The 14,992-nt window shown below is 42.9% G+C and overlaps 1 protein-coding gene across 2 annotated transcripts in view; it reads left to right on the top strand.

Moving 5' to 3' along the window:
* PDE10A (phosphodiesterase 10A) overlaps positions 1 to 14,992 on the top strand; it is a 4,065,478-nt gene that overhangs the window by 1,622,949 nt on the left and 2,427,537 nt on the right. The window lies entirely within an intron of this gene.

The raw sequence follows: 14,992 nt of genomic DNA, 5'->3' as shown, positions 1-14,992 counted from the left end.
CCGCTCCGAAGTCTCCACTCTTGTCGAAGCGGAGCCATAGATCTCATTCCTCTAGGTCTTCCAGGCTTTCGGACCATGACCTCGAGAGGGTAGTCAGCCGGCTTTTAAAGTCGCAGGCACTGGCCCAGTTGCTACATAGCCCGTCTCAACAGACAGGGGTTACACCTACACCCGCTCAAGTTCCTCCTCCTCCGACTACCCTGCTGAGTTCGGAGCTGGAGGTCATCGAGGTGAGTACTGTGGGGGCATCAGAACTGATTCCCCTGTTGGCGGTTCCTTCGTTGGCTCCGATCTCGTCCTTGTCTCCGTCCTTGGAGGGATCCAGTTGCCGAGACTCCCTCGTTGGCTCCGAGGGTGCGAGTGGCATCGGACCCTTGTCCAACCCCACTCTCCCTCTCGGAGCTTCGGCGCAGGTGAGTTCGGCCCCGACATCGGCCTCGGAGCCATCCCTCTCGGTGCCAGGGGGAGTTCTCATCTTCTCGGAGTTGGGTCCTTCTTCCCTGCCTGACAGGGGCACCTTTGAGGTGATGAGGAGCGTGCTGGCTCCTATACCGGCACCACGATCGGCCACTTCGGCCCCGCCTGCTTCGGCCCCTGCCTACCCTCCTGACCCCAAGCGAGGAGAACCGACGCTCCAGGCGGCCCCATTGGGCCTTTCTTCCTCTTCCGAGGCCTCCCCTGACCCTGTGGGGGCGCCCCCTCTGAAGAGGACATGTAAGAGGAAACATGTTGACTCTCCTGAGTCAGTGACATCTGACACCGACCTGGATGATTTGGAAGGGTCCCCAAGGTCCCCCTCTGAGGATGTCTCCTTTTCTGACATCTTAGAGATCCTCAAACAGAGGGGGAACTGGTCTGCCCTTAACCCATCCGAGGATGATTCGGTGTACCTGGATGCCTTCGGTTCTCGCCCTTCCACCTCCTGGGTGGCCCCGCCTTTCGACCCAATTATGGAAGTATTGGCTCAGAAGGCGTGGACGGCTCCGGATACTATGGAACCAACTGCCCGGAGGCCCACAAAATTTATTACTGCTCCCACAGATAAGCAGTTTCTTTCCAAGGGTGTCCCCGTGGATGCCATGGTGGTGGCCGGCAGCCACTAAGAAGGAGTTGGCTGAACCTTCAGTACCTGTCCATCCTCCTAATAAGGAATCTAGGACGATGGATAGGTATGGCAAGCGGATGTTTTCCTCAGCAACCTTTGCTATGTGGTCGCTGAGTTATTTATTCCATTTCACCCGACTTCAGAGGGACCTTCTCAAGGAACTGGGTGAAACATTTTAGGACCCAACAGCTGTGGGGTCTCAGGAAAAGATCAACTCCCAGCTAGGGATCCTGAACTCTATCGTCAACTCTTCCATGCGGCTCATCTCTTATGCAGCCGATGGAGTGAGTAGAGCTGCAGGTACCGGTGTTGCTCTAAGGAGACACGCCTGGATGCGGCTCTGCAATTTTGCTGACCCCTTCAAGGCATCATTCACTAACACCCCCTTTGATGGTTCTGCTCTTTTTGGACCTCAAGTGAAGGATACCTTAACCAGGTGCGAACAAGAAGGCAAGACTCTCTCTGCCGTGGGAGTCCGTTTTTCCGCCCCTTGTAGACCGTATCCTAAGGGTCAAAATGGCGGGAAAATGTGGTTCCGCAAACCTCGGAGAGTTCTGCCGGATGCACGTGGTGAGCTTCCCTCTAGAGGCAGAGGAGGGAACAATAACAGACGCCACCCTAGGGGCAGGGGGGGGTCCCCGCAGAATCAGGGTAGCAGAGAATCTTTCGCTGACAAACCCCTTCAGCACCCCTGAGGAGCTGCCCGACTGTCCATCTTTGGAGGCAGTCGGGGGAAGACTTTTGCTGTACCCAGAAGCCTGGTTCTCCCTTACGCAGGACAGATGGGTACGGTCGATCATATCCAAGGGCTACAAAATCCCATTTATCCACACCCCACATCAACCAAAAGGGCCTCGTGCAGATGTTCCACCCGGTCTGAGAGACCAAGCAGCACTAGAAATTTCAAAGCTGCTTTTAAAAAGAGACATCTAACCAGTCCCAGCAGACCAACAAGGATCCGGAATTTACTCCAAATTCTTTTTGGTACCAAAAAAAATGGGACTGGAGACCTATTTTGGATCTCAGCAGACTGAACAAATTGGTTCAAAGAACAAAATTCCGGATGGTCACACTACATACAGTCCATTCTTCCCTTTCTGGGTCAGGACAATTGGATGTGTTCTATAGACCTTCAGGATTTGTACTACCATATCAAAATGAACAGGCGCTACAGGAGATTTCTCCGCTTCCGGCTGGGAGCCAGTCACTACCAATTCAGAGCCCTGCCCTTTGTCCTCACCACAGCCCCCAGGGTGTTTACCAAATGCATGGCAGTGGTTGCGGCTCACTTGAGACGTCGAGGATTCCAGGTGTTTCCATATTTGGATGACTGGCTCCTTACTGCCACCACCAGGCATCAGCTTCTTCAAGCCAGGGATTACGCTGTACAAACCTGCAAAGCGCTAGGCATCTCTATAAATTTCGAAAAATCTGCCTTGTCAGCATATTACCTTCATAGGCGCCGTGTTAAACACGGTAGAGTTGTCAGCAAGACTTCCTACGCAAAGAGTATACGACATTTGCAGTCATGTTCATGTCCTGCTACAAGAGGACAGGGTCCAAGCCAGGTTTGTACTGAAAACGCTTGTTCTGATGGCTGCAACAATCAGCTTGCTCCCCCTGGCTCGTTTTCATATGCGGATACTACAGTGGATGCTTTTTTCCCAATGGTCCTTTCAGCAGCTTCCCATGTCACACAAGATTCTCATCACTCAGTCTTGCAAACGACACCTATCTTGGTGGATGGACTCACCCCAGGTGCTTCAAGGCAGACCGGTTGTTCTCCCCCCTCCGGTTGCCACCGTGACAATGGACGCCTCCCTGATCGGGTGGGGGAGGCATTTTCAGGGCAGGACAGTCCAGGGCACATGGCAACCCTTCGAGTGCCACTTGCACATTAATGTCCTGGAGATGAGAGTGGTGCTGTTGGCGTTGCAGGCTCTCCAGAACTCTCTTCCCACTGGGACAATTGCAATACAGACAGACAATATGTCTGTAGTATGGTACATCAACAAACAGGGCGGAACCAGGTCCTACTCTCTTTGTCGGGAAGCGCTCAGACTCTGGCAATGGGCAATCTCTTCTCAGCGGTTTCTGGTAGCAAAACACATTCCCGGGAAGTCCAATGTCATAGCAGACAGGCTGAGCAGGGACATTCTCATGCCCTACGAGTGGTCTCTCAACCAACTAGTAGTGGACCAAATCTTCAGAAAATGGGGTCAGCCTTGCTGCGACCTTTTCGCAACCCCTCAAAACAGCAATTGTCAAGACTTCTTCACCCTCTTCCGGGGCTCTCTCTCAGAGATGCTCTAGTCCACGATTGGCCCAGGGGTCTCCTTTATGCTTCCCCCCCCTTTCCCTTAATCACTCTGTTAGTCCAGAAAGCAATTGCCTTGAGATCCAGGATGATCCTCATTGCCCCTTACTGGCCCTGACAAGTCTGGTTTCCATTTCTACAACGTCATCTACTGGAGAAGCACTGGCATCTGGACCCTGTGCCAGACCTTCTGACCCATCAGTCGGGCAGGCTGCACCAATCCCTGTCATCTCTCAACCTCACAACTTGGTTGCTCCACTTCCAACCCTAGCCAGACTTCCCTTAATTTCTCTGTCAGTACATCAGATTATCCTTGCCTCTCACAAGTCTAACACCAGAAGGACGTACGCAAGTAAATGGAAACATTTCTCTATTTGGGCAGAAAAGAACCAAGTTGATCCCTTTACTGCCCCTGTCCAAACAGTTCTAGATTTTCTAGCGGAACTCTTTCAAAAAGGTTCCTCTTCAGCCACTATCAAAGTCCAGTTGGTGGCTATTGCAAATTTCCATGTTGGCTTGTCAGATTCTAGTATTATGTCCCACAAGCTCTGCAAAGCTTTTCTGAAGGGTACCCTATTACTTAGGCCCCCAGTCAAAGACCCTCCTCCACCGTGGGATCTAAACTTGGTACTGTCGTCTTTAATTCTACCTCCTTTTGAGTCTGCTGCCTCCTGCTCATTAAAACTGCTCTCGTGGAACACACTTTTCTTGGTAGCTATTACCTCAGCCAGAAGGGTTTCGGAACTACAAGCACTTTCTGTGTGCCCCCCTTATCTTGTTTTTCACAAAGATAGAGTGGCTCTTAGGACAAATCCATCGTTCTTACCTAAGGTGTACTCAGAAAAAAATCTGAATCAGACCATTGATCTCCCAGTTTTCTTTCCAAATTACACTGATAGAGCTGGGAGAAGATTACATTGTTTGGATGTCCATAGGCAACTACGTTTCTATCTGGATAGAACCAAGCCAATGAGAAAATCAGAGCAACTCTTCTTATCTTACGCTGAAGGGAAGCAGGGCCTTCCGGTTTCTAAAGTGACCTTGTCAAGATGGTTGACCTCTCTTATCTCCTTAACCTATCAATTGAGGCATAAGGAGCTCCCTAACAAGCCTAGAGCTCAGTCAACTAGAGCATTAGCTTCCTCAGTTGCTTTTCAAGCGAGATTACCTATGGATTCTATTTGTGCAGTGGCCACATGGGCCTCTCCTCATACCTTCATCTCTCATTACAAACTGGATATTGCCTCCACAAATAGGGCTGATTTTGGTTCCACTGTACTCAAGAGTCTGTTCCATTGAGCAACCCGGGACTAAGGTGCTAGGGACGCTGTCCCATCCAGCAAGAATGAAGGCGAGATTGACAACTTAACATTAAGAAGTTATGTACTTACCATAACGTTCCATGTTAGTTGTCTTCTTCTCGCCTTCTTTCTTGCGTCCCACCCTCCATCCCCCTAGCCTGGAAAGACCTAGAGTATTGGGTGAGATTTTCCTTGTCACCAGGATTATCCCTTCAGCTAGAGATTCTTCCCCTTTGGTAGCCCTGGTGACAGACAGGCTTTAGGGTTTATAGTTCTACATAGCTCTTAGTTTTATCCTTTTCTAGTGGTGGGACATGTCTGTCCATAGTGTTAGCTATCAAATGAGATCTGGGTATATTTCGCCTAGCATTTTGGGACATAGGATAGCCTCGAGCCGGTAAAAATAGCTCTTGAGCTTTAGTATTCGGACGAGTCGGAGCCGAAGTTCGGCTCCGAAGCCATCCAGCAAGAAAGAAGGCGAGAAGAAGACAACTAACATGGAACGTTATGGTAAGTACATAACTTCTTATTATTTTCTAACTTCATTCTTTAATGATTTGCCACTAATTTGCCAGAAAAACATACTTTTATTGTAAATGGACCAAAAATATGAGGAAAAATTCTGGACATGCTGCAAAAATCTGTACAGTTGAGAGGTATGCTAGCCATGTTAGCTTGGGATATAGTCTCACAGCACAATCTCTCTCTATAGACATCCTACATTCCATCAGAGCAGAAATGTGCAAGAAACAAACTGAGCAGGATCATGCCAGAATCTCACACATGGAAATGAGATCAGGAGATATTCCAAAAATTGATCCATCTGTTAGGAGTTCCTCAAGCAGACCTTTTTGCCTTCTCTTTGAGCAGTCAACTGACAAGATTCTGTTCCAGGACTTCATGCAAGAAAGCCCAGAAGATAGATGCCTTTTCTTTTCCTCAGACAGGAATGTTTCTGTATGCTTTTCCACCCTTCTTACTAATATCCTGGGTATTTCTGAAGATTCAGAAGGAATCCCTAAAAGATTATTGTGGTGACTCCCTTCTGGCCTTGGCAAGTGTGGGTCTCCCTTCTTTCAGAAATGCCCAGGGGCAATTACCACAAGCGTCCTCCCAGAATGTATCTACTCATGCAAGAGCAGGGGTGTTTGATACATTCTGACATCAATGACGTTCAACTGACTGCCTAGATGATAAGGTTTCAATTCCTCTTAGACACCTGTTTACAGAGGACGTCCAGTAGGTACTAATGGAGGCAAGAAAGCGTGCTACTAGAAAAGCATATACATTACCAAATGGAAAGGTAGTTTGTGCGAACAGCATAACCAGTACCCATTCCGGGCTAGTTGTTCTCTGGTATTACAATATTTGTGTGAGTTACTATGGCTTTTTTTATTTTTTTATCAAGGTTCATTTATTGGTCATTTCAGCATGTCTTCCCATAGATCTTGCTCTCTTAAGGCAATGTCCTATCAAAATGTTCTTGAAATGGGGTTTTACATAATAGTCTGGCAAAAGAACTGTTGGCCCCTCACTGGAATTTTAATTTTTTGTTAGAGAAGCTTAACACTTGCTCCATTTCAACCAGCTAATCTGGCTGACTTGAGGTTTTGAATATGAAAAACTGTTTTACTGATTGCTGTGAGCCCTGCAAGAAGGTTATCTTTTTCCTGGTAGGAAAGCTCTGAAAGACTTCATACCCAAGCTTGAGCTGCTTGACAGTTTGGGCATGTGTAAGGTACCCCGAAGCTTTAGAAGCTGACTGGCCATTATATCCTTGGCAGGACATAACCCACATAGCTAAGTCTGTTGTAGCAGTGATCATTCAAGCATCTGCCGTTATGATAAGTTCAACTTTTACGGCTGTACTTTCAGTGAATAGGCAATTTGGATGAGCAACTATTTCACGATGATAATTCTCTGATGCTTGTTTCTTCCATGTTTGTGCTTATGCTTAATACATGGCATGATATTGCACCTTGTTGTGTACTCATATGTAGTCCTTCATGCTACCTTACTTCTACTGGGTGTCAGTATTTCATCTGTCTGAGCTACTTCCTTCTCCAAAGTGAGAAGAGCCAGTATTATCTTCTCACTCTCATCCGCCCCATCTGATTGTGTTACTGTTTAACTCACTATTAATCATGGGTTAATCTGGGTTCTAGTCAGGGCTTTTATCCCTCTGCAGCTGAAACCCCAATAACCTGGGAGGAGATAATCAGCTCGGAGGGGTCCATTTGGTTAATATAACAAATGAAAAGTTCCTAAATGCACATTGAAAAGCTGTGCTGTTTGTGTCAAGTTGAGCACCATGATCAGCAAACTGAAGGATATGCCAGGAAAAACTCTGCTACAAGTTTGAGGAGGGGTGGAGGTGGGAGTGGAAATGGGACAACCATTTTGTTATTGCTCAGTAAGAAAACACTGACAGGGTTGTATATAGTTGTGGTGCCTATATCTGAAAACTTTTCTTAGAATAAGTGTAGTAGAAGCAGAATAGAATTATTATTATATATATGTACATACACATTTATGTTGCTGAGGAGATTCTTTCTCATACAAATAAGTGTGTAGTTTTTTTAACAAAATGCTACTTCTGATGGAGCATTTAATATAATTTTAATATTTAGATATTCATATTAATTTATTGACATTGCAGACAGCATAGTTACATATAAATGCTCTGATATTAAGGATCTTTATCTGTCTTCTTCAGGATTGAGTATTTTAATCACATTTTTTTCATATTCTTAATCAGGTTCTTTCTTGCTTGCTGTTGGGGTTTCAGATTATAGTATGATAGAATGTAATGCATTGTTTTTTTTTTTTATAACCTAAAATGGTCTTATTCTCTTAGGCTACAAATTTTATGTCTGGTGCTTTCACAACAGTCCTTTATTATAAGCAGGAGCTCTTCATTGCTTCCAGTCATTAGGGTTTGCGGGAGCTTCAAGCAATAAGAGACAAGGACGTGGAAATTTCTCTTTCTTCAGATACTTGATATATAGATCTTTGATGTATCATCTTTTGTCAGAGTTTTACTATTTCTTGATATAGATCTTTGCTAAGTTTGACGACTTCTTTCTTTATACTTTTGTATGTTAAGTGGCAGACTGTGCATGCAAAGGCTATCGTCTTGGAGTTGCTAGTTGTTAGGTCACTGGATCTGCATTTATTTATGATTAAGATGATGGTGCTTTTTCAGTATAAAACTTCTAAGCTGACTCTGGAAACTGGAACCTAGTAGTAGATTTAGTCCACAGTGCCTGCAGTTTTCCTCCACAAGTAAGCTGTTCTCAGCATCAGCTTGATGTTTATTCTGAAAATAAGAATCACAGATTACTTAATGTAAAAATGTGTTCTATTTAGTGAGTCTTCTGGTATAAAGTCACTCAAGTTCAATTAATTTTTTTAGAGGTGTCAAGTAATATGCTATAGCCAAGAGGCTGTAACTAATTGTTGAACCTGGATTCATATAAATCAGTGAAATTATTTAATTAGATCTGTTTATCTGACAGAGCCAACAATGATATCTTTAGATAAATAGCAATATGTTAGTTGTTTATTAGGAAAATGCATAAAAATGCAGGATGGTTCATTGATTAGGAAATAAAAGTGAAAGCAAAGTGCTTAGAAAAATATTTTGCAGACATTTCTCATGTAATATTTTCATTATTCTCAGCTTACCTTAGAAACTGTCAGTTCAAGGTGAATTTGCTTATCAGAAGACAGCCATTTGAAACTAGTGCTTGGGAGGCAAAAATAATGTAAAAAAATGGAAAATGAAGTAACTGTAGATTTATGTCTTGAGATAGCTGAATTGCATATTGTATCTCCCTCTCTCTCTCTCTATATATATATATATATGTATATATATATATATATATATATGTGTATTTCAAAGGTATCATCTCTAGGACATGTGTTTTTATTTTTAGTACATAACTTTGTGGAAAAAAGAGCATTTTTATTCATGTGTACATTTTTTCAGACAGAAATATTTGACTTGAAGATTGTGTTGAATTAGATCTTCACCCATTTTATCTTGATTAGACTGTAGTATGTACAACATAAACAAATTTAGATAGATCTAGATGGCTTGTCTAGCTATAACTGATTTTTTGTTATTACTTGACCATTTTTTTTTATTCAGAGCAACATATAGAGTACAACAAGAACAGTCGATCACCAACGTAACTTCTTCTTTTTTCGACTTTTCCCGGTTAGAGGTCGCCACAGCAGAGCACCTGTTTGCTCATGATTGGCAGTGGAGTTTTACAGTGTCGAGTTGCCAGCCTGGCACCCAACCTTCCACAGAAGGCACACACACACACACACCTAGTGAAGAAACCAGAGCACCCGGAGGAAACCCACGCGACCACAGGGAGGGCATGCAGACTCCGCACAGAAGGCATCCCAGCTGAGGATCGAACCTGAGAACCTCTTGCTGTGAGGTGGCAACGTTAACCGCTGCACCACCGTGGCAACTTCCAAATCTGAGCGATAACATGCTATCAATTTGATTGCAACAAATAACCACAAATTCAAATTCTAATGAATTTCTTATAATGCTCACAGCAGATAAGCAAATTACCTTATGCAGTATACATGTTGTACATTTTAGTTAGCATTACTATAATAGGTTATTTGACAAGTTTATCAGGTTTGACAAATCAGTTGTTATACAAATAAGTATTTTTATATGCTTCGTTATTTGACAATGTGTTTTACACACACACACACACACACACACACACACACACACACACACACACACACACAATCTGAATAACAATACCCAGTGCATTTGCTAAACATTTAAAATTTCAACACATAACATTTTCTTTGTATTAGTTTCACTCTGTGACAGTTTACAGTGAGTTAATATAGTCTGAAATGTCTCATTTCAGTCATAATAGAGGAAAATGGCTTCATGTTCATATATTAATATAAGCAGCTACAGTTTTACCATGCAGACCTTAAATGTGATATGATTTTACTGCACAGTATTTTAATTTGCTAGGCATAATAAATAACTGATTACATGCTTCACTTGTGACATAAGGCTGCTTTTTATATGTTATGCATTCACTGGAACAGCTGTTAATATGAAATGTTATTTAAACATACAATATTTTTTTTGTTAAATGATATTGCAGCTTAGAGTTTGCTTAAAACTACATACCATGCATTTTTACATGGATATTATTTTCCATTTAGATAAAGACATTGCTTTAACTTCATTTACTTCTGGGTTTTGAACTCAGCATTTTGAATCTCTGATGTTACTAAAATCAAATCTTTTTTTTTTTAATGTTTATAAAATTGCTATGAAAAGTTTCTCTTACTGAAAATCTATTATAGTTAGGCATGTTAAACATATGACCACAAGAGGTAAGAACACATAGTTGAGGAAAAAAATGAAATTTTACTTTCTTTGAGGGTTTTCTTACTGGGTGCATTTTTTGCAGTTAATTTTTTTTTTTTTTGAAGAACTACTTAAATTTTTTTAGTAGTTAGTTTAATAAAAAATGATAAATGGAATACATAATTCAAGAAGGGAATTTAAAGATCAAAAAACAACAAACAAGTAATTCCCGTGGTGTCTCCAAAGCATCAAACAACCCACTAAACAAGTGTAGTGGGTCCAAAAACAAAATAGTATAAGAAACTTCTCTGTGTGGAAGATTTTCAATTCATATATATCTAGTTAATCACTGTATATTAATAAGATCAGATAATGCTAGTAGAAGTAGCAAACTTAAACTCGTCCTAAGTCAAAAAATAATAAAAATATCATTTGAGATATTATACTGAATTACTAAGCATTCAGACGTAATCCAAGCAGGGTAGATAGTCTGTTTCCAGTTGAAAATCCTTTATTAAGCATGCAGACGAGTGATCCAAGTAAAACAAAAATAAAAGAATAATTGTTCACAAACTTTCTAACTGCATATGTACTTTTTATCAGGCATGGGAGTGGTTTATTGTCCTGTAAAACACAATGTTTTGGCATACATCAAATTCACCCCCCCCCCCCCATCAGTGTGACATTCGAGCCTCTCCTGCCCTACTTAGTAGCTGGCATAATAATATAACCCTTATGTACTTTAATGATGTGATACCTCTTATTAACCAGAATAAGTCTGTGATTTTGTCCAAGATAATGTTCTACATCGTTGGAAATATATAAATCTTAGACCATTTGGCAATCTAAAAATATATATATAATTATATACATGTATATTTTGTATGCAAAAAATCCATTCTGCAAACCATATTCTATTTCCATAACCTATTAACAAAGATTGCTTTCGTCTTTCTAGACTTCTTCGGGTCTGGGTACATGAACCCTAAAAAACTATCTACAAAAATATCATTGTATAATTAGCTAGTGTTGTTATTAAACATCATTTTAAATAAAGTGGAAAAAAGAATAAGAAAAAAGAAAAAAAATGTGTGGCAATAGAAGCAAAATATACACTTCTATTAAAAATTGTTTACCATGGTATTTAAAACCAACTGAAAGAACAAAATAAAATTAGTCATGTAAACAATGTGGCAATTTTCTAAGTTCCAGTACACTTCCAGGCTTCCTGAAAGAGTTCAGCTTGAATTGCCACAAGTCCACATTTTTCCAACATATTCAGGATGTCTCCTTCAAGATCACCCATGTCTATGTGATCCAGTATCTGGAACTTAAAACCTGTGTGTGTTTTATGCAGAGCAAGGTGTTTGGCTAGTGCATTATTTTTACATCCAGATCGGATTTCTGCCAGATGACATGAAATTCTACACAGTCTTACCCACATAAAATCCATCACGTGTTGCACTGTGCCCTGTAAATTACTTTTGTAGTGTTACAGTCTTGCATATATGGTAGGGCAGGGTCTGAAATTACCTTGTAGGCGAAACACATATCACGTCTGAACAACCTGTACGATACCGAGTAGAATGATAGTGATTTGAGCCTGTCTACATAGGACAGGTGTTGGAGGCCATGGATTGTCCAAGCTAAATGCCAAAAAATGTATCATCATACCATTCGGCAAAAACACGGCCCCTACTGATTACCACATCAACGACAACCCCCTAAACACACAACCTATGGTAAGAGACCTCACTACTCAAGTTGATAACCCTCTCACATTTGACCATTATGTAGTGGCAGTGATCAGAGAAGCCTTCTATTTGGTTCATCTCATAAGTAAAGTGATTCCATCCAGAAAAAAAGAGGTTATAATCTTTCTATGCTCCTCCCTCATTAGATCAATAATTGAGTATAATGTCCCATTTGGTATGTACCTCTCCAAACATCTGCACTAATTGGAAAGGCCACAGAAATACCTCACAAAGGGCTATGACTTTGGCACCAGTCATTAGTTGCTGTAAGACCCTCTTGCAGTATGTTAACATCATTTGGGGAGTCAATGACAGCACCCAACATACAGTCGTCTGCAAACCTGGTTAGCCACAGGCCTTTTGTCTTTGCCTGGACCTCCGAGAAGTAGATGCCAAACAGTAGGGGTCCCAGGACAGATCACTGGGGAACTCCAATAGTGACGGGTCTGCTATTGGAGGTGGAGGCACCTATTTTGACTTTGAGGGTTCTGTTGGTGAGCCAGTTGGCCACCCACCTGATGAGATAGGGATTTATGCCAAGTTGTGATAGCTTTTCGATGATGCCCGAATGGGGGATTGTGTCAAAGTCCTTGGCCAAGTCAAGGTAAACTGTATGTGTGACTTTGATTCATCCAGGGCCTTGGTGACAGTCTCAAAGAAGTCAACCAAGTTCAACAGGCAGGATCTGCCCTTGACGAATCCAAACTGGGTGGGGTCAAGTGCTTGGAGATTGTCTATGTCCTTGTTTATAAGATCCGTAATAATACACTCCATGGCTTTACAGATCAGACTAGTCAAGCTAATGAGTGCAGTAATTGAAACCTGTTTACTCCAGAGAGCACTCCAGCACTACTGGGCTACAACTCATACCACACATTTCGGCCGCAGAACACAGATTGAAACAGAAAAGGAGGGGTGTAGCCATATTAATCAAGGATACTCACACCTCCAGGTTAGTGGCGCAGCATGATACCTCTGAGATCATCCATGTGCAACTAACATTGGGCAAATCTGCAATGCAAATTGTGGCCTGCTACAGATCACCCTCCATGACCCAGGAACACCACTCCGCCTTTCTGGAGATGCTGGAAAACATGAAGGTTCTACCAAACACCCTGATATTGGGCGATTTCAATTACTCTACTATTAACTGGGAAAACGACTTGAGTACAAACTCCCAGGGTCAGCGCTTCCTGGAATTTATCAACTCAAATGCCCTGGATCAGCTGGTAAACTCCCCTACCAGAGGCCACAACATATTGGACCTGGTCATCACCAACATGGGAGACAGGTGTTCCATACCAGAGGTCAACCCGTCATTGGCTAGATCAGACCATAAACTAATCACCCTGGATGTCCACACCCCACCACCACCTCCAACCAAGGAAACCACAGTGAAAAACTTTTCTAAAGCAAACTTCACCTTACTTAAGGCAGAGGTGGTAAGTTTCATAGCCCCCACGCTAAAGGATAACACTGCCCAAGATGCAGAATCCTTTACAGTTGCACTCTATGAGCACCTACAAGGATGCATGGATCATGCCATCCCTAGCAAGACCAAGACTCACTCCCCTAAGAGAAGGAAACCAGTCTGGTGGACCCTTGCCATAAACAGGTTATACAACAGAAGGAGGAAACTAGTTGAGCAAAAAAGCAAATCCCAAGAAGGAAAGACATCCCTGATCAGTATCAGTAAGAAACTAAGGTCCCTCATAAAATCATCCAAGGCAAACTTCGAAAGAAAAATAGCCAAGGATTCAAAAGATAACCACAAAGCCTTCTTTAGCTATGTCAAGAATCTAAGTGGCAACTCGCAGATATGCTCTGAGCTAGTGCAAAATAGCACAAAATATACCGAACCTACTGATATTGCCAATATCCTGGCAGATAGTTTCAGTGCAGACTTCACCTCCCTCTCACCTTCAAAAGGGCCCACAACAATACCGGAAAAGTGCAGTGTCCCGGAAATCACAGAAGCACAGGTGAAAACAGCCCTTTCAAAAGCCAAAAACACAGCATCAGTGGGGCCAGATGGTGTCCCAGGCTGAGTCTTGCATGAACTACAGAACAAACTAACCCCCACCTAAACACGCTGTTCAACCTCAGCCTCTTCACAGGCTACGTGCCCATAGAATGGTGCACAGCAACGGTTATTCCGCTCCACAAAGGAGGGGCCACAACTGACCCTGGTAACTATCACCCCATAAGCCTGACTAGCCTGGTCTGCAAGGCTATGGAGCGCATCATCATGGAACTCATTAAAAACATTGGGAACCTCCAAACACTTGACCCGACCCAGTTCGGCTTTGTTAAGGGCAGATCATGCCTATTAACCTGGTTGACTTTTTCGAGGCAGTCACCAAGGCCATAGATGAGGGAAAGGTGGTTCACACAGCCTACCTTGATCTCGCCAAGGCGTTCGACACCATTCCTCACTCTGGTATTATAGAAAAACTCACCAGCCTGAACATAAACCCCTACATCACAAGATGGGTTGCCAACTGGCTTACAGACAGAACTCACACGGTAAGAATAGCGGGCTCCAGGTCCGACTCTAAACCAGTCACAAGTGGTGTCCCGCAAGACTCTGTTCTGGGACCCCTACTGTTCGGCATATATTTCTCAGAAGTACAGGCAAACACAGGAGGTCTATGGCTAACCAAGTTTGCCGATGACTGCAAACTGGGAGCCATAATTGACTCTCCGGCTGACATCGACATCCTTCAAAAAGGCCTTACTGAGACAGACACCTGGTGTCAAAGTCATGGCCTCAAGCTAAATGCCAAAAAATGCATAGTCATCCTGTTTGGGAAAAACAAAACACCCACGAATTACCACATAGGCGGCAGCCCCCTTAATACAGAAGAGGTAATAAGAGATTTGGGGACCCAGGTAGATAGTAATCTCTCCTTTGACAAATCATATTGCCAAAGTAGTTAGGAAATCCTTCTGTGTGGCCCATCTAATTACTAAGGGGTTTGCATCTAGAAATAAAGAGGTTATAGTGCCCCTCTACTCGTCACTCATCAGACCCATCATAGAGTGCAATGCCCCATTTGGGATGTACCTCACAAGACACTTCCAACAGCTGGAAAGACCACAAAAGCACCTCACCAAGAGGATTACTGGCCTCAAACATATGTCCTA

This window comes from Protopterus annectens, chromosome 1.part0, assembly GCF_019279795.1.
Source record: "Protopterus annectens isolate FY-2018-M chromosome 1.part0, PAN1.0, whole genome shotgun sequence".
NCBI classification, from domain to species: Eukaryota; Metazoa; Chordata; order Ceratodontiformes; family Protopteridae; genus Protopterus; species Protopterus annectens.
The sequence above is the reverse complement of the archived record's forward strand: the minus strand, read 5'-3'. Positions and strand labels throughout refer to the sequence as shown.